This window comes from Phocoena sinus, chromosome 12, assembly GCF_008692025.1.
Source record: "Phocoena sinus isolate mPhoSin1 chromosome 12, mPhoSin1.pri, whole genome shotgun sequence".
Taxonomy (NCBI): Eukaryota; Metazoa; Chordata; class Mammalia; order Artiodactyla; family Phocoenidae; genus Phocoena; species Phocoena sinus.
The window spans coordinates 83,638,748-83,663,127 of NC_045774.1; the positions used below are offsets into that span (position 1 = coordinate 83,638,748).

Sequence of the window (24,380 nt, forward strand, 5' to 3'; positions counted from 1 at the left end):
TTAACTATGAATCACATGGCACAGAGGAAGGAGCAAATGCAAGGGTAATTCTAACCCAACCGGAAAGAGAATGGAAAAAATGCAGCTTCCCTCTGTTTCCCTGAATGAAGAATTTCGGAAGAAGAATGGTGAATTAATCAGATACTAGAATCCTTACCTTCTCTAGAATTCATAAGGCATTAGATTTCTCAGGAGCAACACTGATATCAGCTAAAAGACAATGATGCAAAACCATTATAATTCTGATGGAAAGAGTTTTGAACCTAGAATTCTATACCAAGACAAGCTACCAATCAAGTGTGAGAGTAGAATAGAAACATTTTTATATTTATTTATTTATTATTTTTTTGGTGGAAAGGAACCCTTGCTTTATTTTGGATGCTGGCAACCAGAGATGGAGGTGGAGGTGGTGGATGCCTGTCCAAAGGGCAACTCCCCGCCCCTGTCCCACTCCTGTGACAATCCAGGGATAAGAGCTTTTATAGGTGAAGGGAAGGGGCTACATGCAGTACAGCAGTCAGCTCTGACAGTCACCTTGAAATTGGTCATCAGCGGTCTGACTAGTGTCATCCTGATTGTTATAAGTACAATTAATCTTCAGTTCCAGGATTGGTTGGTTTCCATTTCTTTTTTCTTTTTTTTTTAATTTTTGAATTTTATTTAATTTTTATACAGCAGGTTCTTATTAGTTATCTATTTTATATAGATAGATATAAATTTATCTATTTTATATAGATAGATAGTGTATACATGTCAATCCCAATCTCCAAGTTCATCCCAACACCAACAGCCCCCTCCCTGCCACTTTCCCCCCTTGGTGTCCATACATTTGTTCTCTACATCTGTGTCTCTATTTCTGCCCTGCAAACTGGTTCATCTGTACCATTTTTCTAGGTTCCACATACATGTGTTAATATGCGATACTTGCTTTTCTCTTTCTTACTTCACTCTATTACAGTCTCTAGATCCATCCACGTCTCTACAAATGATCCAATTCCGTTCCTTTTAATGGCTGAGTAATATTCCATTGTATATATGTACCACATCTTCTTTATCCATTCATCTGTCGATGGGCATTTAGGTTGCTTTCATGACCTGGGTATTGTAAATACTGCTGCAATGGACATTGCAGTGCATGTGTCTTTTTAAATTATGGTTTTCTCTGGATACATGCCCAGTAGTGGGACTGCTGAGTCATATGGTAATTCTATTTTTAGTTTTTTAAGGAAACTCCATACTGTTCTCCATAGTAGCTGTATCAATTTACATTCCCACCAACAGTGCAAGAGAGTTCCCTTCTCTCCACACCCTCTCCAACATTTGTTGTTTGTGGATTTTCTGATGATGCCCATTCTAACTGGTGTGAGGTGATACCTCATTGTATTTTGATTTGCATTTCTCTAGTAGTTAGTGATGTTGAGCAGCTTTTCATGTGCTTCTTGGCCATATGTATGTCTTCTTTGGAGAAATGTCTATTAAGTTCTTCTGCCCATTTTTGGATTAGGTTGTGTTTTTAATATTGAGCTGCATGAGCTGTTTATATATTTTGGAGATTAATCCTTTGTCCGTTGATTCGTCTGCAAATATTTTCTCCCATTCTGAGGGTTGTCTTTTTGTCTTGTTTGTAGTTTCCTTTGCTTTGCAAAAGCTTTTAAGTTTCATTGGGTCCCATTTGTTTATTTTTATTTCCATTACTCTAGGGGTGGATCAAAAAAAATCTTACTGTGATTTATGTCAAAGAGTGTTTTTCCTATGTTTTCCTCTAAGAGTTTTATAGTGTGTGGCCTTATATTTAGGTCTTTAACCCATTTTGAGTTTATTTTTGCGTATGGTGTTGGGGAGTGTTCTAATTTCATTGTTTTACATGTAGCTGTCCAGTTTTCCCAGCATCACTTATTGAAGAGACTGTCTTTTCTCCACTGTGTATCCTTGCCTTAGTTGACCATAGGTGTGTGGGTTTATCTCTGGGCTTTCTATTCTGTTCCATTGATCTATATTTCTGTTTTTGTGCCAGTACCATATTGTCTTGATTACTGTACCTTTGTAATATAGTCTGAAGTCAGGGAGTCTGATTCCTCCAGCTCCATTTTTTTCCCTCAAGACTGCTTTGGCTATACAGGGTCTTTTGTGTCTCCATACAGATTTTAAGATTTTTTTGTTCTAGTTCTGTAAAAAATGCCACTAGTAATTTAATAGGGATTGCATTGAATCTGTAGATTGCTTTGGGTAGTATAGTCATTTCCACAATATTGATGCTTCCAATCCAAGAACATGGTATATCTCTCCATCTGTTAGTGTCATCTTTGATTTCTGTCATCAGTGTCATATTTTTCTGAGTTCAGGTCTTCTACCTCCTTAGGTAGGTAAATTCCTAGGTATTTTATTCTTTTTGTTGCAATGGTGAATGGGATTGCTTCCTTAACTTCTTTTTCTGATAATTCATTGCTAGTGTATAGGAATGCAAGAGATTTCTGCACATTAATTTTGTATCCTGCAATTTTACCAAATTCATTGATTAGCTCTAGTAGTTTTCTGGGAGCATCTTTAGGATTCTCTATGTAGAGTATCATGTCATCTGCAAACAGTGACAGTTTTACTTTTTCTTTTTGAATTTGTATTCCTTTTATTTCTTTTTCTTCTCTGATTGCTGTGGCTAGGACTTCCAAAACTATGTTGAATAATAGTGGTGAGAGTGGACATCCTTGTCTTGTTCCTGATCTTAGAGGAAATGCTATAAGCTTTTCACCATTGAGAATGATGTTTGCTGTGGGTTTGTCATATATGGCCTTTATTATGTTGAGGTGGTTTCCTCTATGATCACTTTCTGGAGAGTTTTTATCATACATCGGTGTTGAATTTTGTCAAAAGCTTTTTCTGCATCTATTGAGATGATCATATTGTATTTATTCTTCAGTTTAATATGGTGTATCACATTGATTGATTTGCATATACTGAAGAATCCTTGCATCCCTGGGATAAATCCCACTTGATCATGGTGTATGAGCCTTTTAATGTGTTGTTGGAGTCTGTTTGCTAGTATTTTGTTGAGGATTTTTGCATCTATATTCATCAGTGATATTAGTCTGTAATTTTCTTTTAAGTAGTATCTTTGTCTGGTTTTGGTAACAAGGTGATGGTGGCCTCAAGGAATGAGTTTGGGAGTGTTCCTTCCTCTGCAATTTTTTGGAAGAGTTTGAGAAGAATGGGTGTTAGCTCTTCTCTAAGTGTTTGATAGAATTCACCTGTGAAGCCATCTGATCCTGGACTTTTGTTTGTTGGAAGATTTTTAATTGCAGTTTCAATTTCATTACTTGTGATTGGTCAGTTCATATTTACTATTTCTTCCTGGTTCAGTCTTGGAAGGTTATACCTTTCTAAGAATTTGTCCATTTCTTCCAGGTTGTCCATTTTATTGGCATAGAGTTGCTTGCAGTAGTCTCTTAGGATGATTTGTATTTCTGCGTTGTCCATTGTATCTTCTCTTTTTTCATTCCTAATTTTATTGATTTGAGTCCTCTCCCTCTTTTTCTTGATGAGTCTGGCTAATGGTTTATCAGTTTTGTTTATCTTCTCAAAGAACAAGCTTTTAGTTTTATTGTTCTTTGCTATTGTCTTCTTTGTTTCTATTTCATTTACTTCTGCTCTGATCTTTATGATTTCCTTCCTTCTACTAACTTTGGGTTTTGTTTGTTCTCCGTTCCCTAGTCCCTTTTGGTGTAAGATTAGACTGTTTATTTGAGATTTTTCTTGTTTCTTGAGGTAGGCTTGTAGTGCTATAAACTTCCCTCTTAGAACTGCTTTTCCTGCATCCCATAGGTTTTGAATCATCATGTTTTGATTGTAATTTATGTCTAGGTATTTTGTGATTTCATCATTGATTTCTTCAGTGATATCTCGGCTATTTAGTAATGTATTGTTTAGCCTCCATGCGTTTGTGATTTTTACGTTTTCCCCCCCTGTAATTGATTTCTAATCTCACAGTGCTGTGATTGGAAAAGATGCTTAATATGATTTCAATTTTTAAAAATTTACTGAGGTTTGATTTGTGACTCAAGATGTAATCTATCCTGGAGTATGTTCTGTGTGCACTTGAGAAGAAAGTGTAATCTGCTGTTTTTGGATGGAATGTCCTATAAATATCAGTTAAATCTATCTGGTCTATTGTGTGATTTAAAGCTTGTGTTTCCTTATTAATTTTCTGTCTGGATGTTTTGTCCATCGGTGTAAGTGAGGTGTTAATGTCCCCCACTATTATTGTATTATTATCGATTTCCTCTTTTAGAGCTGTTAGCAGTTGCCTTATGTATTGAGGTGCTTCTATGTTGGGTACACTGATATTTATAATTGTTATATCTTATTCTTGGATTGATCCCTTGATCATTACGTAGTATCCTTCCTTGTCTCTTGTAACATTCTTTATTTTAAAGTCTATTTTATCCGATATGAGTATTGCTACTCTAGCTTTCTTTTCATTTCCATTTGTATGGAATATCTTTTTCCACCCCCTCACTCTCAGTCTGTATGTGTCCCTAGGTCTGAAGTGGGTCTCTTGTAGACAGCATATATATGGGTCTTATTTTTGTATCCATTCAGCAAGTTGTGTCTTTTGGTTGGAGCATTCAGTACATTCACATTTAAGGTAATTATTGATATGTATGTTCCTATTACCATTTTCTTAATTGTTATACTTTTGTTTTTGTAGGTCCTTTTCTTCTCTTGTATTTCCCACTTACAGAAGTTCCTTTAGCGCTTGTTGTAGAGCTGGTTTGGTGGTGCTGAATTCTCTTAGCTTTTGCTTGGCTGTAAAGCTTTTGATTTCTCTGTTGAATCTGAATAAGATCCTTGCCAGGTAGAGTAATCTTGGTTGTAGGTTCTTCCCTTTCATCACTTTGAATATATCGTGCCATGGCCTTCTGGTTTGCAGAGTTTCTGCTGAGAAATCAGCTGTTAACCTATGGGCATTCCTTTGTATGTTATTTGTCATTTTTTCCTTGTTTCTTTCAGTAATTTTTCTTTGTCTTTAATTTTTGTCAACTTGATTACTATGTGTCTCAGCATGCTTCTTCTTGGGTTTAGTCTGCCTGGGACTGTCTGTGCTTCATGGACTTCGGTGGCTATTTCCTTTCCCATGTTAGGGAATATATCAACTATAATCTCTTCAAATATTTTCTCGGGTCCTTTCTCTCTCTCTTCTCCTTCTGGGACCTCTATAATCCGAATGTTGTTGCGTTTAATGTCGTCCCAGAGGTCCCTTAGGCTGTCTTCATTTCTTTTCCTTCTTTTCTCTTTATTCTGTTCTGTGGCAGTGAATTCCACCATTCTGTCTTCCAGGTCACTTATCTGTTCTTCTGCCTCAGTTACCCTGCTATTGATTCCTTCTAGTGTATTTTTCATTTTAGTTACTGTACTGTTCATCTCTGTTTGATGTTCTTTAATTCATCTAGATGTTTGTTCTTTAATTCTTCTAGGTCTTTGTTAAACATTTCTTGCATCTTCTAAATCTTTGCCCCCATTCTTTTTCCGAGGTCCTGGATCATCTTCACTATCATTATTCTGAGTTCTTTCTCTGGAAGGTTGCCTATCTCCATTTAATTGTTTTTCTGGGGTTTTACCTTGTTCCTTCATTTGGTACAAAGTCCTCTCCTTTTTCCTTTTGTCTATCTTTCTGTGAATGTGGTTTTCCTTCCATAGGCTGCAGGATTGTAGTTCTTCTTGCTTCTGCTGTCTGCCCTCTGGTGTATGAGGCTATCTACGAGGTTTGTGTCAGAAACATTTTTAGATATGTACAATCTCGGAAAATTTACCTCCTTTTCACGTTGTCTTAATAATTTGCTTCAGGATGTGTTCACATAGAAGAAAGAATAAAACCAAGAAAGGAGATGACAAAGAAAAGAAGCCCTGGAATCAACCCAGGACAAAAAATAAAGGGAGTCACAGAATGAGAAATTTGTAGTTGGCTTAGAAAGCTTGTAGTAAAGGATGGAGTAAGAGGTCTGAAAGGTACTCCCCCAACATAAGAGACTCAGTGAGAGAATTTGAAAAACATGGAAGATAAGTGCAGGGAAAACAGAAATACAACTAGAAACACCACAAAACAACAATAACAACAAACCTGTTCAATAAAGGAAAGTATACCACTTGGGTCTGCAAACGGTAATATTTACACAGTCATAAAAAAGTGAACATTTTCTATTTTTAGAATAATAAGAATAATACTATAACTCCATTCATCATTCACCTGCACTTGGCACCGAGATTGTTTCCATTGTTTTACTATTTCAAACAATGCTGAAATTTTAGCCTTGTATGTGCACAATCTCATAAACGAGTGACAATATCTCTATTTATATTTTCTGGTTCAAAGAAAATGTGAAATATTGATAGACAGTATCAAATTATCCTCCACAGAGATTGTATCTAGGCATTCTTCCCTCAGAATGTATGAGTGTGTTTCTCTACATTTTTGCCCATGTACTATACTGTCAAACTTTTAGACTTTTGCCTATCTGTTTTTCTTATTGTGGTAAGAACTTTTAACATGAGGTCTACCCTCTTAACAAATTTTTAATTGCACAATATAGTATTGTTAACTGTAAGCATAAAGTTTTCCAGCAGACCTTTAGACCGTATTAATCTTGTATAACAGAAACTTTATAGTTTTCACAGCAGCTCCATAATTTTCCCCTACCCCCAGCTCCTGGCAATCACAATTCTACTTTCTGTTTCTATAAGCTTGACTATTTTAGATACAAGTGGAATCATGCAGTATTTGTCCTGGCTTATCTCACTTAATGTCCTTCAGGTTCATTCATGTTGTTGCATAGGGCAGGGTTTCCTTCTTTTTTAAGGCTGAATAATATTCCATTTTATAAATACACCACTTTTTAAATCCATGTATCCATCAATGGACATTTAGGTTGTTTCCATATCTTGGTAATTTTGTCACAGACATATGAAAAGATCTTTAACATCAACAATCATCAAGGAAATGCAGCCCAGGTCAAAAACCACAATGTGATATCACCTCATACCTGTTAAAATGACTACTGTTTTAAAAAAATAACAAGTGTTAGCAAAAATGTAGAAAAATTGGAACCCTTGTACACTGTTGGTGGGAATGTAAAATGATGCAGCTGCTATGAAAAACAGTATAAAGGTTACTAGAAAAATTAGAAATACAATTATCATACAATCCAGAAATCCTACTTCTGAGTATATATCCAAAAGAATTGAGAGCATTGCCAATCTTGCAAGAGAAAAGTAGTATCTCAGAGCCATTTTAGTTTACATTTATTATAAGTGAATTTAGATGTCTTTTAATATGTTTAAGAGTGATCTTATTCTTTCTTTTCTATGAACTCTGTTCACATCCTTTCTTTAATCATCACTTTGTCTTTAGATTCAACTTTGTACTTACTGATGGCAAAACAAAGGAGTGGCCTTTAAAGATGAAACAAGCCTTGTTATTTCCGCAGAACACTTGAAAAATACCAGGGTGGTTGCTTTAATATTGAATGGTTAATTCAAAAGATCAGTGAGAACTCCCTGAGAATTAACTATATGGTGCATTTTAGTAATTTGTGCACCAATGGGTAAAGTAGTTGCATTGTCTGTTTATTGGTTTTTTTGTGAATGTTAAGTGAGAAAGTGTGTGCTAGCAGTTTTTATATTGAAAAAAAGACTTATCCTTGAAAAATATTAGAATCCTGAGACTTATTTAAATACATTTGAGAACTGTTTCTGTGGAAATTATACTGCAATTCAATGGACGAATCTGTCTATATATAAATACTGTTTAAAACACAACCTTTTAGAAATGGGGTCAAACACTTACCTTACCTAATCACATTGATTTTATAGCCTGAATTAATTAAGGCTGTGTCAGTGTAACGCCAATTCAGTGCAAGCAACATCGAGATTAGTTGTGATGTGTCACATAAACCCCCCAGGATGTTGTTCCCGTGCCACTTTTTAATCTTCTGGGTTAGTAACATGATGTGTCTTCTAAATAACCAGATTGTGATACTATCAAAGCCAGGAACAAACCCCTTAATTTTCAAGCTACCAATCAAACACTAGAAAGTTGGCATGAAGGTTAATTATAATTAATGTTTTCTTAATATTTCAATGAAATGGAGCACGCAAAAAGTTATTTTCAAGCTTCTGATAAAGAGTAACTAGTGTATCAAGTGAACAAATCAAGATAATTTGAGAGTCGATGTACTAATATAAAGCTGTAACAAGCAAACAACAGTAAGTAAAAGGACAGGTGAACAGGATAGAAAAAGACCCTCCTGTTTGCACAGAACCAAAAGGCAGATGCGCTAGTGCAGCATTTCAGCATCATTTCAACAAACGCCTTGATGACCTCCACACACTCACAATCATAAATTAGGAAGAGTACCTGCTCTTGCACCAGGAATTCCACTAGCCACTTTAAGTGATTTTATTTAATTCTAACAACCCTAAGAAATATAATTTCGCCCTTTTATAGATGAGAAAAACAAACTTCCTAGAGATAACACTGCAAATAAGTGAGGGACCTGAGCTCTAAACTTAAGTATGTCTGACCCCCAAACCCTATTGTACTTCGAATATATTCTACTTCTACTTCTAAAGAATTATTTGGAGCATCTTCATCCATGAATTGTGTTTCAGGTCAATGGTATCATATTTAACACCCACAACATTTTTGATATATGAAGATATTAAACTTTCCAGAATATATTATACTGGGAAACTGAGAGTGGTTGTGAAACAGGATGGCACGCTATTAAAAAACAGAATGAAAAGCCAACAGCATAGACTGAAGGGAAGTTAAGAACAGCAAAGCCCCAAAAGGCATCTGAGGATTAGAACTGGTCAGAAGCTGGAGGAGGCAGCTGTACAGTTAGCAGTGCTGTGGTAAATAAATGAGCAATCATCTGCCAGGACTTGCCTAAAAAAAGATGCAATACACCAGGGCTGGTGGTTGGAGAAAACTCTCCATGAAGCTTGTGCATTTCTGTTTGTGTTGTGAGTGAGGTGCTAACCGTTCTATGTTCTGAACCACCTTTTCACACCCTTCAGGTGGTGGCCTAACCAGAAGGCGACCTAGAGAATTCAGATTTCATTCTGGCTCAGCCACGTAGATGCTCTTGTTGGCTCGATGTGGTTCTAGATCAGAAAGATAATGGCCACTGATCACTCAGCACCCTTATGACAGCCCGTCCAGCTAAAGTGACACACACAATGGGTCTCTGCAAGTTTTATTAAAAATGTGTGTGTCCTGCCTGGTGTACCTGGATTAATTCTTCAAGTCAAGGGAAAAGGTCAGCTCAGAAACTTGGGAAAATCATCTGGTCTCCTAAGACAGACTTGGAGGCTACAGGGGATTTGCTTAGCTGGTTGGGTGTGGGATTCTGGGGAACATGGTTGAGATCAGCACTACAGGTTGGCCTCATCTACTTGCTTGGAGTCCTGTTAATAGTAGCCCTTGTTAAATGCTATCTGAGACAGATTGAAAGTTTGGTCCCAGCCTCTTTTGGTGAGGCCAATCCGAGAGGCTGAATGAGTGGTACACTCAGGAAAATTTGCCAGAAGCTCAGACAGTAGAGCAAGAGGAGTGGCTGTTTCGGGGAGACTATGGGTCTTCCCATGGGTCTTGCATGTTTCTGTGTATCTTGTGAGGGAAGTACTAACTGCCCTTTCATTCTGAACTATCTTTTTAAGGATGTTTGTATAGGAAAGCCCTTCCTCTGGGGCACAAAAACAGTTGCACCTTTCAGGATAGATTAGGGTTTCTAGGCTCCACATCCAGTGTTCCTTTACTTCTCAAAAGTTGACTTTAATAATGGATTAGAATATATAAAGCTTCTGTTCATGTCTGCAGTATAGTGAACAGAAGGTAGAATTCTTCAACTAAGGTGATAATTCCAGCTGCCCACAAAAAACATGTTTCTCAAACTGAATTAAAAAAAAATCAGGGACAATAAGTGATATCAGAACCGCCATTCTGAAATTGAAAAATTTCAACATGGGAGGAGAATCCCTGCCCTAAAGTAATTAGCTTCAGCTGGAAAGAGAGAATCTACTCTTCATTATGATGTTCAAGTTGATGATTTTGTATTTTCCTATAGATATTTTAACTGTATGATTTGGTGATATTTTGTTTTCATAATATGTCTGTCAATGAAAAATATTTGTTTCCTCTGCCTATGAAGAGGAAATATTTATTGGGTCCCTACACTGCACCAAGTACTTTTAGTCTCTGGGGCTACAGCTGTATATAAATTAGACCAGGCTCTGTCCTCATGGAGGTTCTACTAGAGGTAAAAAAGAAAATAGTTCAATTTAGTTTACATTTACTAGTTTTCTCAAGATGAAAGAATTCTACCCATAAAGATAACTATACAAAAGTTCTCTTTGAACATTTCTCAGCAAGTACTTCATAAAGGCCTCATTCCCATTGATGTTCATTCCTATTGATATTTTTGTCACTGAATAGTAATATAATAGTGATAAGAATACCTGCTAAAAGTTAAACAGTACTTACTAAGAGCCAGTCATTATTCACAAGATTTTACATGTACCATTTAATCTAATCATCACTACAACACTGTGCAACAAGAAATATTATCTCATTTTTAGAGGATGAAACTAGGGCACAGAAAATTCAAGTAACATGGTGAGGTTCAAAGCCACTGTCTGGATCCAGGATCTACACAACTCTTAAGGTATAATGCATGGATTTTTTATTAGCTAAAACCAATGGAATGGCTAATTGTAATGAATATAATTCAAATACTTTTAGAGAACAATCATTTTAAAATACCACCTTATAGATCAATGTAAGGTTTCTACTAAATTTTTTTAAATGTTTAAACAGAGTAGAATTGAATTAAACTAATTTCTGTGTAGATTTATGACTTAAGTACATGTTTTTCTGCATATAATTTTTCAAAAGTCTTATCCATTTTATAATTTTCTAATGGCATTTGAGATACATTTTAAGGTATTTTTCTAGGTTGCTGAGCATCTCAACTTGAAATAAAATAGCTCTTTCATAACAGTCCTAAATTGCCAGTGTATAGCACTTTTAGGAAAGAAAGTTTTACTGTTGAGTTTTAAAATGCATAATTTAGAATTTTGGTGAAAACAATTTGAAATGTGTTTTGAAACAGAAGCAAACTATAAACAGAAGGGCAGAAGGAGTTATTCTCAAACCATTCATCTAATGAAAAATACATAAATCACCTCCTTGTCAAATGAGCTGATGGTAGGTTTTTCCAAAACATAAATCTTCTTTGAGGCTAAACATAAATCTTCATAGGGCCTTAAGCATCAACTCCCCTACATTTCTGCACAGAGTCAATAAAAATAGATTTATAGTATAGAAACACCCTCTATTTTAATCAACTAATTTATTTATGTAAGCCTTTTGCCCACAAATTTAAAAAAGCATTAATTTAAAAAAAATATTTCAACTGCCTTCTTTCTACTGATCCACTAGTACCCTAACAATCCCAATATTGGCCTGGATCACCAGTTTCAGAAAGTTAACAAGAATTAACTATGAATTATGTAACTTTACTAGATTAATATTATTAATTCAAATTCAGGCAATCCATAGAAAGACTATATAAATAACAGATTTTGAAATGTAAGGAATTCAAAATAATCTTAAATTGAATTGCCTGTCACTTACTATGCTATAGTACATATTTTAATAGGTAAATATAAATATGTATAATTCATAAATTCTATAGAACATGTATTTATTCTGATATGAACAGAAAGAGAAATTATGTTCTATGGGCATTCAACAAGAATTTTTCTACTTCATTCACCTAAAAAGAAATAGTTATAGTTCCTTAGCAATTTTAATAAGAAAACATCATTTAGTAGTTGAGGCTGTGATTTAAATGTATTCAAAGTAAATAACTTTAAATTACAGCATGAAAATTCTAGTAAAAAAATGATTTTCTCTGAAATAATGTTTTTGTATAGGGCCAACAGAACTACTGTTCTGTTGTGTACCAATACTTTTACACTATTTGTATATTAATTGCAAACGATCAGTTTATAAAATGATCAGCTTTAACCATCTGGTTGCTTTTTCTTAAACCAAATAGGTCCCAAGAAGGCAGTGACAATGAGTATTTCTGTGTCCCCAGATATCTAGTATCTGATACATAATTAGCATTCGAATAAGTAAAAGTAGGTAAAAGGGAAGGAGAAGCTAGGGAAGGGACCAGGTCATCTGCTGAACTGATTTTGTATCTTGTACACACTAATTTAGAAAATAGCCTTATTCCTTAGGTGAATACTATATGATCTCTTGTGCATTAGGGCCATCTGTTAATTTGTGTCATTTGATCTATAAATGACCAGCTGAGATTGTCTCTCAGTTACTTTTGGTATTTAAGGTAGTTTTTATAGGGTGAAGTCTGTGCCCACCCCCACCCCTGAGCCTATAACTCACATAAGCTGGATTTATCTGGGCCCCAGGACTGCATTTAAAGTATCATTTAGTGAGCATGCCTAAGACACTTCTGCTGTTGATTGACTTAACCTTTGGCTTCTGTGTAAACATTTGGTGCCACCTGGGTGAGAATTTAATGACTCCCCAAAGGGACATGGCCAGAGCCACACAGGCATTTTCCTGGGAACTAAAACAAGTGGATACATTGAAGTAGCACTGCTACACCTTCCTTCACCTGTCGCTTCTGACACGAGGTGCAAAGCCCAGAAGAGACAAGAAGGAAGGAGACAGAGGTGTCAGCCGACTGCCTCATTTCAGTTACAGTCACTGCCTTGCTTCTGGAGCTTCAGCAAAACTTTACTGAAAAACCAGTAGTATATTATCTAGTGGAGGAGAAGTTGGTAATTGTAAGAATATAAAACATACACAACAATTTTTAAAAGTTATATATAAAGACGTACTACATTTACACAAAATTAAGATTTTAACAAATGATGAAGAATAAAGAAAATGTACTTATTATACCTGCATATTTAAATGTAAGGGTTTATATCTAATATTTAAATGTAAAGAAAAAGCTAAGGTAAAATGTCGTAATTCAAATAATGTGAATAAACCATAAAATACCTACCTTTAATAGAGGATTATTAGGTCAAAATCTTGGTGATTTCAGAATAATTTATCAGAATCTATTTTTAACATAAATTTGCATTATGCTCTTAGAATAAACTGTATTTTGATCAAACAAGTTTGGATGTTATTATAATAAGTTTTCCTTATTCGGTGTTGGTTTTAACTCACATAAATAAATATATTCTCTGTAAGTTATAAATACCAACAGAAGAGACATTTCAAATTCATCAGTAACTCACTTTTCCCCCCGGATTTACTGGGGAACAATTGACATATCACACTGTGTAAGTTTAAGGTGCACAACGTCATGATTTGAGATGCGTATCTATAGTGAAATGATTAACACAATAAGGTTAGTTAATAGCTCCATCATCTCACATAGACACCCTTCTTTTGCACGTCTGGTGATAACATTTAAGATCTAGTCTTTTACCCACTTTCAGGTATATAATACAGCATTGTTAACTAGAGTCACCATGCTGTATATTAGATCTCCAGAACTTATTCATCATAAAACTAGAAGTTTGTACATTTTGACCAACATTTCCCTATTTTCCCCACCCTCCACCCCTCCCAACCACTATTCTACTATCTGTTTCTATGAATTCAGCTTTTTAATCTTCTGCATACAAGTGGGAACATATAGTATTTGTCCTTCTGACTTATTTCATTTAGCATAATGACCTGAAGGACCATCCATACTGTCACAAGTGACAGGATTTCTTTCTTTTTATGGCTGAATAACTTTGTGTGTGTGTGTGTGTGTGTGTGTGTGTGTGTGTGTGTGTGTATCTCCATGTTCTTTATCCATTCATCCCTTGATGGACACTTGTTAGGTTGTTTCCATGTCCTGGCTATTTGTGAATAGTGCTGCAATGAGCATGGAAATGCAGATATTCCTTTGAAATACAGTTGACCCTTTAACAACACAGGGGTTAGGAGTGCAGTCAAATATCAGTGTATAACTTTACAGCCGGCCCTCAGTATCCATGGTTCCATATCCTTGGATTCTACCAACGATGGCTCATATAGTAAATTCACATATAAATGGGAATTCATGCAATTCAAACCTGGGTTGTTCAAGGGTCAACTGTACTGACTGCATTTCTTTGGAATATATACTCAGAATTCGGATTGCTAAATCATATGGTAGTCTTATTTTTAATTTTTTTAAGGATCCTCCATACTGTTTTCCATAGAGGCTGCACCAGTTTACATTCCCACCAACAGGGCACAGGGCTCCCTTTTCTCCACATCCTTGCCAACACTTGTTATCTCTTGTCATTTTGATAACAGTCCTACTGACAGGGGCGAGGTGATACCTCATTGTGGTTTTGATTTGCATTTCCCTGATGACTGGCAATGTTGAACATCTTTTCATGTACCTGTTGGCCAAATGAATGTCTTCTTTGGGAAAATATCTATTCAGGTCCTTTGCTCATTTTAAAATGTGGTTAATTTGGGCTTTTTGCTGTTGAGTTAAATGAGTTCCTAATATATTTTGTATATTAACCCTTTGTCAGATATACGGTTGTATATATTTCTCCCATACCATAGTTGCCTTTTCATTTTGTTGACTGTTTCTTTTGCTGTACAGAAACTTCTGAGTTTGATGTAGTCCCACATTTTTATTTTTGCTTTTGTTGCTGTACTTATGGAGTCATAGCCAAAAATTCATTGCCAAGACCAATGTCAAGTAAATTTTCCTTATGTTTTCTTCTAGGAGTTTTATAGTTTCAGCTCTTACATTTAAGTCTTTAAATCATTTCAAGTTAATTTTTGTGAGTGGTGTAAGATAGGGGTCCAATTCAGTCTTTGGTATGTGATTATCCAGTTTTCCCCCAAACAATTTATTGAAGAGACTGTATTTTCTCCAATGAGTGTTGTTGGCTCCCTCGTCAAATATTAGTTGACTGTATATGCATGGATTTATTTCTGGGCTCCCAGTTATGTTCCAGTGGTGTATGTGTCTATTTTTGTGACAGTACCATACTGTTTTAATGCAGCTTTGTAATATAGTTAGAGGTCAAGAAGTGTGATGACTCTAGCTTTGTTCTTCCTTATCAGGATTGCTTTGGCTCTTTACAGTCTTTTATGATTTCATAAGAAGGTTAGGATTTTTTTTCTATTTCTATAAAAAGTACCATTAAAATTTTGATAGGGATTGCACTGAATCTATAGATGGCTTTGGGTAGTATGAACATTTTAACAATATTATTTCTTCCAATCCATGAACACAGCATATATTTCTATTTGTTTGTGTTTTCTTCCATGTCTTTCACCAAAGTCTTGTAGTTTTCACTGCACATATCTTCTTCCTTCCTTGGTTAAATTTATTCCTAAAATGTTATTGTTGTTGATGCTATTGTGAACAGGATTGATTTCTTTTTCAGATATTTTGTTAGTGTATAGAAATGAAACTGATTTCTGTGTGTTGATTTTGTATCCTGCAGCTTTAATGAATTTGTTGATTATTCCTAACAGTTTTTTGATGGAGTCTTTAAAATTTTCTATATGTAAGATCTTGACATCTGCAAATAAAGACAATTTTACTTTTTCCTTTCTGATTTGAATGCATTTTATTTCTTTTTTCTTCCCTAATTTCTCTGGCTAAGACTTCCAGTACTATGTTGAATAAGAGTTGGAAGAGTGGGCACACTTGTCTTGTTCCTGATCTTAGAGGAAAAGCTTTCAACCTTCCACTGTTGAGTATTATGTTTGCTCTGGGCTTGTCATACATGCCCTTTATTATGTTGAGGTATGTTCCTTCTACAGCCAATTTGTTGAGAGTTTTTATCATGAAAGGTTGTTGAATTGTATCAAATGCTTTTCCTGTATCTATTGAGATGATCATATGATTTTCATCTTTCATTTTATTAATGTGGTATATCATACTATTTGATTTTTGTATGTTGAAACATCCTTGCATTTCAGGGAATCACAGTGTATAATCCTTTTAATATGATGTTGAATTCGATTTGCTAGTATGGTTTTGAAAATATTTGCATTTATAATCATCTGGGATATTGGTCTGGAGTTTTCTTATAGTGTCCGTATCTGGCTTTGGTATCAGGGTAATGCTTGCTTCATGTTATGAGCTTGGAAGTGTTTCCTCTTAAATTTTTTGGAACAGTTTGAGAAGGAGTGGCATTAATTCTTTAAATGTCTGGTATAATTCACCAGTGAAATATCTGGTCCTGGACTTTTCTTTATTGAGAGGTTTTTTTATTACTGATACAATTTTTTCACTCATTATTAGTCCATTCAAATTTTCTATTTCTTCATGATTCAGTCTTGGTAGGAATTTATCCATTTCTTCTAGGCTGTCTGATTTGTTGGTGTATAATTATTCATAGTACTCTCATGATCCTTTGTATATCTATTGTATTATTTGTAATGTCTCATCTTTTATTTCTGACTTTATTTAGTCTTTTATCTTAGTTAGTCTAGCTAAAAGTTTGTCAAAAACCAGCTCTTAGTTTAATTGATCTTTTCTATTGTTTTTCTGGTCTCCATTTCATTTATCCCTGCTCTGATCATTGTTATTTTTTTGATTCTGCTAACTTTGGACTTTGTTTGTTCTTCCTTCCCTAGTACATTTAGGTGTAAAGTTAGGTTGTTTACCTGAGATCTTTCTTTTTTTCTTAATGTAGGCATTTATAGCTATAAACATCTCTCTTAGAATTGCCTTTGCTGCATCCCATAAGTTTTGGTATGTTTTGTTTCCATTTTCTTTGTTTTAAGGTATTTTTATATTTCCCTTTTAATTTTTGACCCATTGGCTGTTCAGGAGTGTGTTGCTTAATTTCCACATATATTTTTAATTTTCCAGCTTTTCTATTTTTATTGATTTTAGTTTCAGACTGTCTTTTCTCCATTGTATATTCTTGCCTCCTTTGTTGTAGATTGACTGTAGGTGTGTGGTTTTATTTCTGGGTTCTTTATTCTGTTCCATTTGCCTATATGTCTGCTTTTGTGCCAATACCACGATGTTTTGATTACTGAAGTTTTGTAGTATTATCTGAAGTCTGGGAGGCTTATGCCTCCAGTTTTATTATTTTTCCTCAGGATTGCTTTGGCAATTCTGGGTCTTTTGTGGCTCCATATAAATTTTAGGATTATTTGTTTTAGTTCTGTGAAAAATGTCATGGGTAATTTGATAGAGATTGCATTAAATTCGTATATTTCTTTGGGTAGTATGGCCATCTTAACAATACTAATTCTTTCAATCCAAGAGAAATTGATATCTTTCCATTTCTTTGAATCATCTTCAATTTCCTTTATCAATGTCTTATAGCTTTCACTGTATAGGTCTTTCACCTCCTTAGTTAGGTTTATATCTAAATATTTTATTATTTTTTTTGATGTGATTTTAAATGGGATTTTCGGAGGTTTTTTACTTTCTCTTTCTGGTATTTCATTGTTAGCATAAAGAAATGCAATATATTTCTATATATTAATCTTGTATCCTGCAACCTTGCTGAATTCTTTTATTAATTCTAATAGTTTTTGTGTGAAGTCTTTAGGGTTTTCTATATAGAGTATCATGTCATCTGCATATAGTGACAAGTTAATCTCTTCCCTTCCAACTTGGATACCTTTATTTCTTTTTCTTGTCTGACTGCTGTGGCTAAGTCTTCTAATTCTATGTTGAATAGAAGTAGTAAGAGTGGGCATCTTTGCTTGTTCCAGAAATTAACAGTAAGGGTTTCAGCTTTTCACCAATAAATTATAAGTTGGCTATGGGTTTGTCATAAATGGCTCTTATTATGTTGAGATATGTGCCCTCTATACCCACTTTGGTGAGAGTTTTTATCATGAATGAACGTTGAATTTTATCAAATGTTTTTTCTGTGTCTATTGAGATGATCATGTGGTTTTTGTCTTCTCTTTTGTTGATGTGTTGTAATGCACTGGTTGATTTGAGTATATTGAACCATCCTTGTGACCCTGGAATGAATCCAACTTGATCATGGTGTATGATCCTTTTCATGTACTGTTAGATTCAGTTTGCTAATATTCTGTTGAGGATTTTTGCATCTATATTCATCAAGGATATTCCTCTATAATTTTCTTTTTTTGCAGTGTCTTTCTCTAATTTTGGTTTCAGGGTGATAATGGCTTCATATAATGAGTGTGGGAGTGGTCCCTCATTTCATTCTTTTGGAATAGTTTATGAAGGATAGATATAAATTCTTATTTGTATATTTGGTAGAATTCTCCAGTGAGCCATCTGGTCCTGGGCTTCTGTTTACAGGGAGTTTTTTTTTTTTTTTTTAATTACAGATTCTATTTCAATTCTAGTAATCAGTCTGTTCAAATGATCTGTTTCTTCTTGACTCAGTTTTGGCAGACTATATGTTTCTAGAAACTTGTTCATTTCTTCCAGGTTGTCCAATCTGTTGGTATATAACTGTTCATAGTATTTTCTCATGATGTTTTGTATTTCTGTGGTATTGGTAGTTATCTCTCCTCTTTCATTTCTCATTTTGTTTACTTGAGTCCTCTCTCTTTCCTTCTTGGTGAACCTGGCTAGAGGTTTGTCAATTTTATTTATCCTTTCAAAAAACCAGCTCTTAGTTTTATTGATTTTTTTATTGTTTTTTATCTCAATTTTATTTATTTCCCCTCTGATCTTTATTATTTCCTTCCTTCTGCTGATTTTGGGTTTTGTTTGTTCTTCTTTTTCTAATTCTTTTAGGTGATAGGTTAGGTTGTTGATATTTTTCTTGTTTCTTGAAGAGGGCCTGTATTACTATGAACTTCCCTATTAGAACTGCCTTTGCTGCATCCCATAGATTTTTTTTTAACATCTTTATTGTAGTATAATTGCTTTACAATGGTGTTAGTTTCTGCTTTATAACAAAGTGAATCAGTTGTATATATATACATTTGTCCCCATCCCATAGATTTTTGTAAGGCTATGTTTTCATTGTTGTTTGTCTCAAAGTATTTTCTGATTTTGTCATTGACCCACTGGTTTTTTAATAGCATGATTGATTAGTCGCCATGTAATGGTTTATTTTCCTGTTTTTCTTTCTGTGGTTGATTTCTAGTTTCTTACCATTGTGGTGAGAAAAGATGCTTGAAATAACTTCTATCCTCTTAAATGTCTTGATGCTTGTTTTGTGTCTTAGTATGTGGTCTATCCTAGAGAATGTTCCATGCACATTTGAAAAGAAGTGTATTCTGGGATTTTTGGATGTAGTTTCCTGTAGATCTCAATTAAGTCCAACTGTTCTATTGTGTCATTTAGGATCTCTGTTGCCTTACTGATTTCCTGTATGGAAGATTGGTCCATTGATGTCAGTGTGGTGTTAAAGTATGCCACTATTATTGTATTCCTGTCAATTTCTCCTTTTATGTCTGTTAGTATTTGTTTTATACATTTAGATGTTCCTATATTGGGTGCATATATGTTAATGAGTATAATATCTTCTTCTTGTATTGACCCCCTTAACAATATCTAAAGCCATTCTTTGTCCTTTGTTATAGACTTTGTTTTAAAGTCTATTTTGTCTGATATGAGTATTGCTACCCCTGCTTTTTTGTTGTTTTCATTTGCATGAAATATCTTTTTCCACCCCCTTGCTTTCAATCTATGTGTGTCTTTCACCCTAAAGTGAGGCTTTTGTAGCAGCATATTACAGATTCTTGTGTTTTTTATCCAATCTTCCACTCAATGTCTTTTAATTGGAGCATTTAGTCCATTGACATTTAAAGTAATTATTGATAAGATGTATTTATTACCATTTTAAACCTTATTTTCCAGTTGATTTTGTAGTTCTTCTTTGTTCCTTTCTTTTTGGTTTTCCTTTTGTGGTTTGACGGTTTTCTTTTGTATTATGCTTGAGTTCCTTTCTTTTTGGTTTTTGTGAATCTGTTGTATGTTTTTGATTTGTGGTTACTCTGATTTTCAAGTATGTTAACCCAGAACTATATCTACTTGCTTTAGACTGATAGTCATGTAAGTTCAGACACATTCTAAACAATATATGTATATTTTTTACTCTTCTGCATTTTGTGATTTTGATGTCCTATTTTATGTCTTCATATTTATCTTTTTGCTGTTAATTGTAGTTATAATTGCTTTAACAACATTTTTAATTGTTTTTTAATCTTTGCACTGGCTTATTTAAGTGATGTTTAATCATTTTATATATTGGCCTTTCCTATTGTGTTTTTGCCTTTCCTATAGATTCTTGCTTCTTTTCTATTTAGAGAAGATCTTTAAACATTTCTTTTAGGTTAGCTTTAGTATTGCTGTATTCTTTCAGTTTCTGTCAGAGAAATTATTTGTTTCTCCTTCTTTTTTAAATGATAATATTGCTGAGTAGAGTATCCTAGGTTGCAGGTTTTCCCCTTTCAGGACTTTGAATATATATTGACACTCCCTTCTGGCCTGCAAAGTTTCTGTAGAGAAATCAGCCTATGAGGGTTCCCTTGTAACTGACTCTTTGTTTTTCTCTTGCTGACTTTAGAATCCTCTCTTTAACTTTTGCCATTTTAATTATGATATGTCTTGATGTGGGTCTGTTTGGGTTCATCTTGTTCAGAACCCTCTGTGCTCCCTGTACCTGAATATCTCTTTCTTTATTTAGGTTTGGGAAGTGTTCAGCCATAATTTCTTCAAATACATTTTTGATCCCTTTCTCTTTTTTTTTTTCCTTCTGGAACTCTTATTATGTGTAGGTTAGCACACTTTATATAATACCATAGATCTCATATGCTTCTTTCATTTTTTAAAAATTTATTTATTTTATTTATTTATTTTTGGCTGCGTTGGGTATTCATTGCTGTGCGTGGGCTTCCTCTAGTTGTGGCATGCGGGGGCTACTCTTCATTGTGGTGTGCAGGCTTCTCATTGCAGTGGCTTCTCTTGTTGTGGAGCACGGGCTCTAGGAGTGCGGGCTTCAGTAGTTGTGGCACATGGGCTCAGTAGTTGTGCCTTGCGGGCTCTAGAGCACAGGCTCAGTAGTTGTGGCACAGGGGCTTAGTTGCTCCGTGGCATGTGGGATCTTCCCGGACCAGGGCTTGAGCCCATGTCCCCTGCATTGGCAGGTGGATTCTTAAGCACTGCACCACCAGGGAAGCCCTCGTTTGTTTTTTCATTTGTCTTTCTGTCTGCTGTTCTGATTGGGTGATTTCCATTATTCTATCTTCCAAATAACTAATTTGTTCTTCTGCATTATTCAGTCTGCTTTTAGCTCATTTTTTATCTCAGCAATTGAGTTGTCTAATTTTGATTGTTTCTTCTTTATAGTTTTTAGTTCCTTGTTACAGTGATCTGCATTTCTATTGAAAATCTTTCTTAATTCCTTTAGCATTTTAATTACCTCCTTTTTGAACTCAGAGGTCTAGTAGACTGAAGAGGTATGTTTCATTAATTGTTTTTTAGGGGATTTCACTTGTTCTTTTTATTGAGAGTAGTTCCTCTGTTTCTTCATTTTACTTATATTTCTCTGACTCTATGAAGTTAGGAGAAACAGTTATCTACTGTGGTCTTGGAGGGCTGTTTTTATGTCAAAGCATCCCTTTGTAGACTATGTAAGTCTAATATTTTTGCTGTGAGAGCTGTTTTCATAACGGATCCCTGCCACATCTCTCCTCAGAGTGTGTTGGCTGTTATCCCCTTGATAGAGGGTATGACTGGTGTCGTGGTATCCAATTCCTGCCCTGCACGTTGGGTGGGGCCTCCTCTTTGCTCCGTGGCTGTCACAACCCTGTTGGAGGTGGGGTCTGCTCCCCAGTTGTTTCAGTAGAAGCCGTGAAGGTTGGGTTTGATAAGGCTCTGTTGACCTTAAGTGTGTGCTCTGTCCCAAGGAGGTGAGTGCTGAAGCAAGAGAAGCCCATGTGGTCACAGTGAACCTATGCACCACCTATTCAGGAGTCCACAGTTCTGCTCAGAAGCAGCCCAAGGTCACAGCCCTTTCTCTGTTGTGTTTGTCCCAGACCTAGTGTAAGGCTGACCCTGGGGATCAGGGCATTGTAGCTGCAGGAATTGAAGTGGTGTGCTGCCACCTGAGACCTAGGCCTCCTCTGTGGTAGGGCTCTCCCAGAGCCTTTCCCCCAAGATTCCAGCTCCAAGTTTTGTGTGAGGTGGGTGGAACTGAAGCACTCCTGCTGGGAAAGGAACCTCTGCACACTTCTCGCCAGGGCCTATCCGCTGGAGATGTGCCATTCTGTGGACAGTGCCCCCCACTGGTGTGCACACCAATGAAGTCTGCTGCTGCAGGGCCCACCTCCCACCTGCCCCCACTGTGGGAGTGCTGATTATGAGCTCAGGTGTCAGCCCCTGTCCCATATTGCGTGCACGCACAAAGCCCGCCAATGGAGCAGTGCCCCACGTGGGCAGGCTAATTGTGGGAGGTCCCTATGGTGGGCTCACACTCTGCCATATGTGCACTAACAACAGGCTCTGGGGTTAGGCCTGGACTACACTCTAGGCCCTGGGGGCTGTCTTCACACAGCTAGACCGAGTCCTCTCCGAGGGTTCGTCCACAAAAGCCCAAGTTTCAGCTCCTACCTCCTCTGTGTACTAGCAGCTCCACCCAAAGTGCGTTCCAGGCTGGGAGGTGGGTAAGGTGGCAGCCATCACTACCAGTCTCTCTGTGCCCTGACTGCTAACAAGCCAGCACACACAGACTCCTCGTGGGCAGAGTCCAGGCCCACTCCGGCTCCTCTATCTGTCCCGATGGACCTCCCAGCTAGTGAAGGGTTTCCAAGGGCGAGGGGCTGCCCATGCAGGCCTTTCCTCTTTCACAGCTCCCTCCCAGGGGCACCAGTCTTGTCCCAATGCCTTTTTTATTTTGTCCTACCCAGTTATGCGGGAATCTTTCTTCCAGCTTTGGCTGTGTAAGAGATCTTCTGCTAGCTTTCAATTGGTTTTCTGTGAGAATTGTTCCACCTGCAGATGTATTTTTGATGTGTTTGTGGGGGGAGGTGAGCTCCACGTCCTCCTAATCTGCCATCTTGACCTCCTACTTTAGCGTCTCTCTCATATCTTTAGATAAGTGTAAAGATCAGCTTGTACTCCTTTGGTGTCTGCCAGCTGAATAGGGCAAAGAGACATCTACAAGGTGCTACCTGGCAGAAAGATGTCAGCTGTCACTAAAAATCCACAAGATAGATAGAGTCCAATATAATATTCTGGCTGAGGGGTCAAATTTGCTTATCGGGTGAAATGATACAGATAGAGATTGCATTTTGGTCTTCAAACACAAGTTGAAAACAACTAGGTAATCAGATAACTACGTGGAATGATTGAGCACATAACTCAGTTGAAGAAAAGCAAGCATGTGATTTAAATAAAATGAGCAGGCTTAACTCGAAATCACTGTCAAATAATGTAAGAAATAAACTCCACAAATTATAAAAATTGAATAATATGCATTTAAAGTTTCCTCTCAAATAAATAGTTTTTATTTCTGTCTTGAAAATCAAAGCTTCAAGCAGAGAATTCCAGTGTGAATTGAACTTGGATAGTCCTAAGAAAGTCATTTGTTTGGTTCCTTAGATTTTCCACTCATGAAGAGATATTTGCCCTTCAAGTGAGCATTGCAAAGATTATCTGTGTAAGACATTATTAACATAGTGTTCATAATGACATTTTCAAGTACAAAGATAAATAGGAATGTTATCAAAGTCACACAGCCTTTGCGAGTCCTATGCTGCTCTGCTGGAAGACCCCCATCCAGATGCTAGACTTCTTTATACCTCACCTTCTATGATCACGACAGGTCTCGGAAAACTGATGATTTAAATTCTTAATTTATGTCATTAGATGATAGCAACATAAAATTCAAGAGACCTCAGGCTACACATGATCTTATTTAAAAGCTTTTCTTCTTTTCCATTAGGCTTAGTGTCATTCTCAGACCAAATCTTTAAGTTAAATGAGAAACCCTAATGGACGACGAAGAAAATCAGTAACAGCAAATTGTATCCAAATATAAAATCATTACATACTTATGATTAAATGTTTAATAAACGATGAACCATTTAATTGAGAACAATCCCATTATGCGCACTTTATAAACTTTTCTCAAAACTCTGTTTCTGAAATACTGACATTTTATCATGTGCAAATCTTAGAAGCAACTCACATAGAAAAAAACAACAGTCTTGAACAGGTTTGGGAGAATGTAACAGTTTAAATAGGTAGCTATATTTATACATTGGGTGATTATAGTTTATTTTGTTCTTTTACAGTTTTTAGAGTAAATAGAACTGTCTCTGCTTCCATTAACTTTAAATGTCATGTTAAGGATGTATAATCAAACTT

At 35.9% G+C, this 24,380-nt stretch overlaps 1 protein-coding gene across 1 annotated transcript in view; it reads right to left on the reverse strand.

The window, feature by feature from the left end:
• Positions 1-24,380, reverse strand: part of COL19A1 (collagen type XIX alpha 1 chain) — a 356,422-nt gene that overhangs the window by 170,241 nt on the left and 161,801 nt on the right. The gene's annotated exons all lie outside the window — the stretch shown is intronic.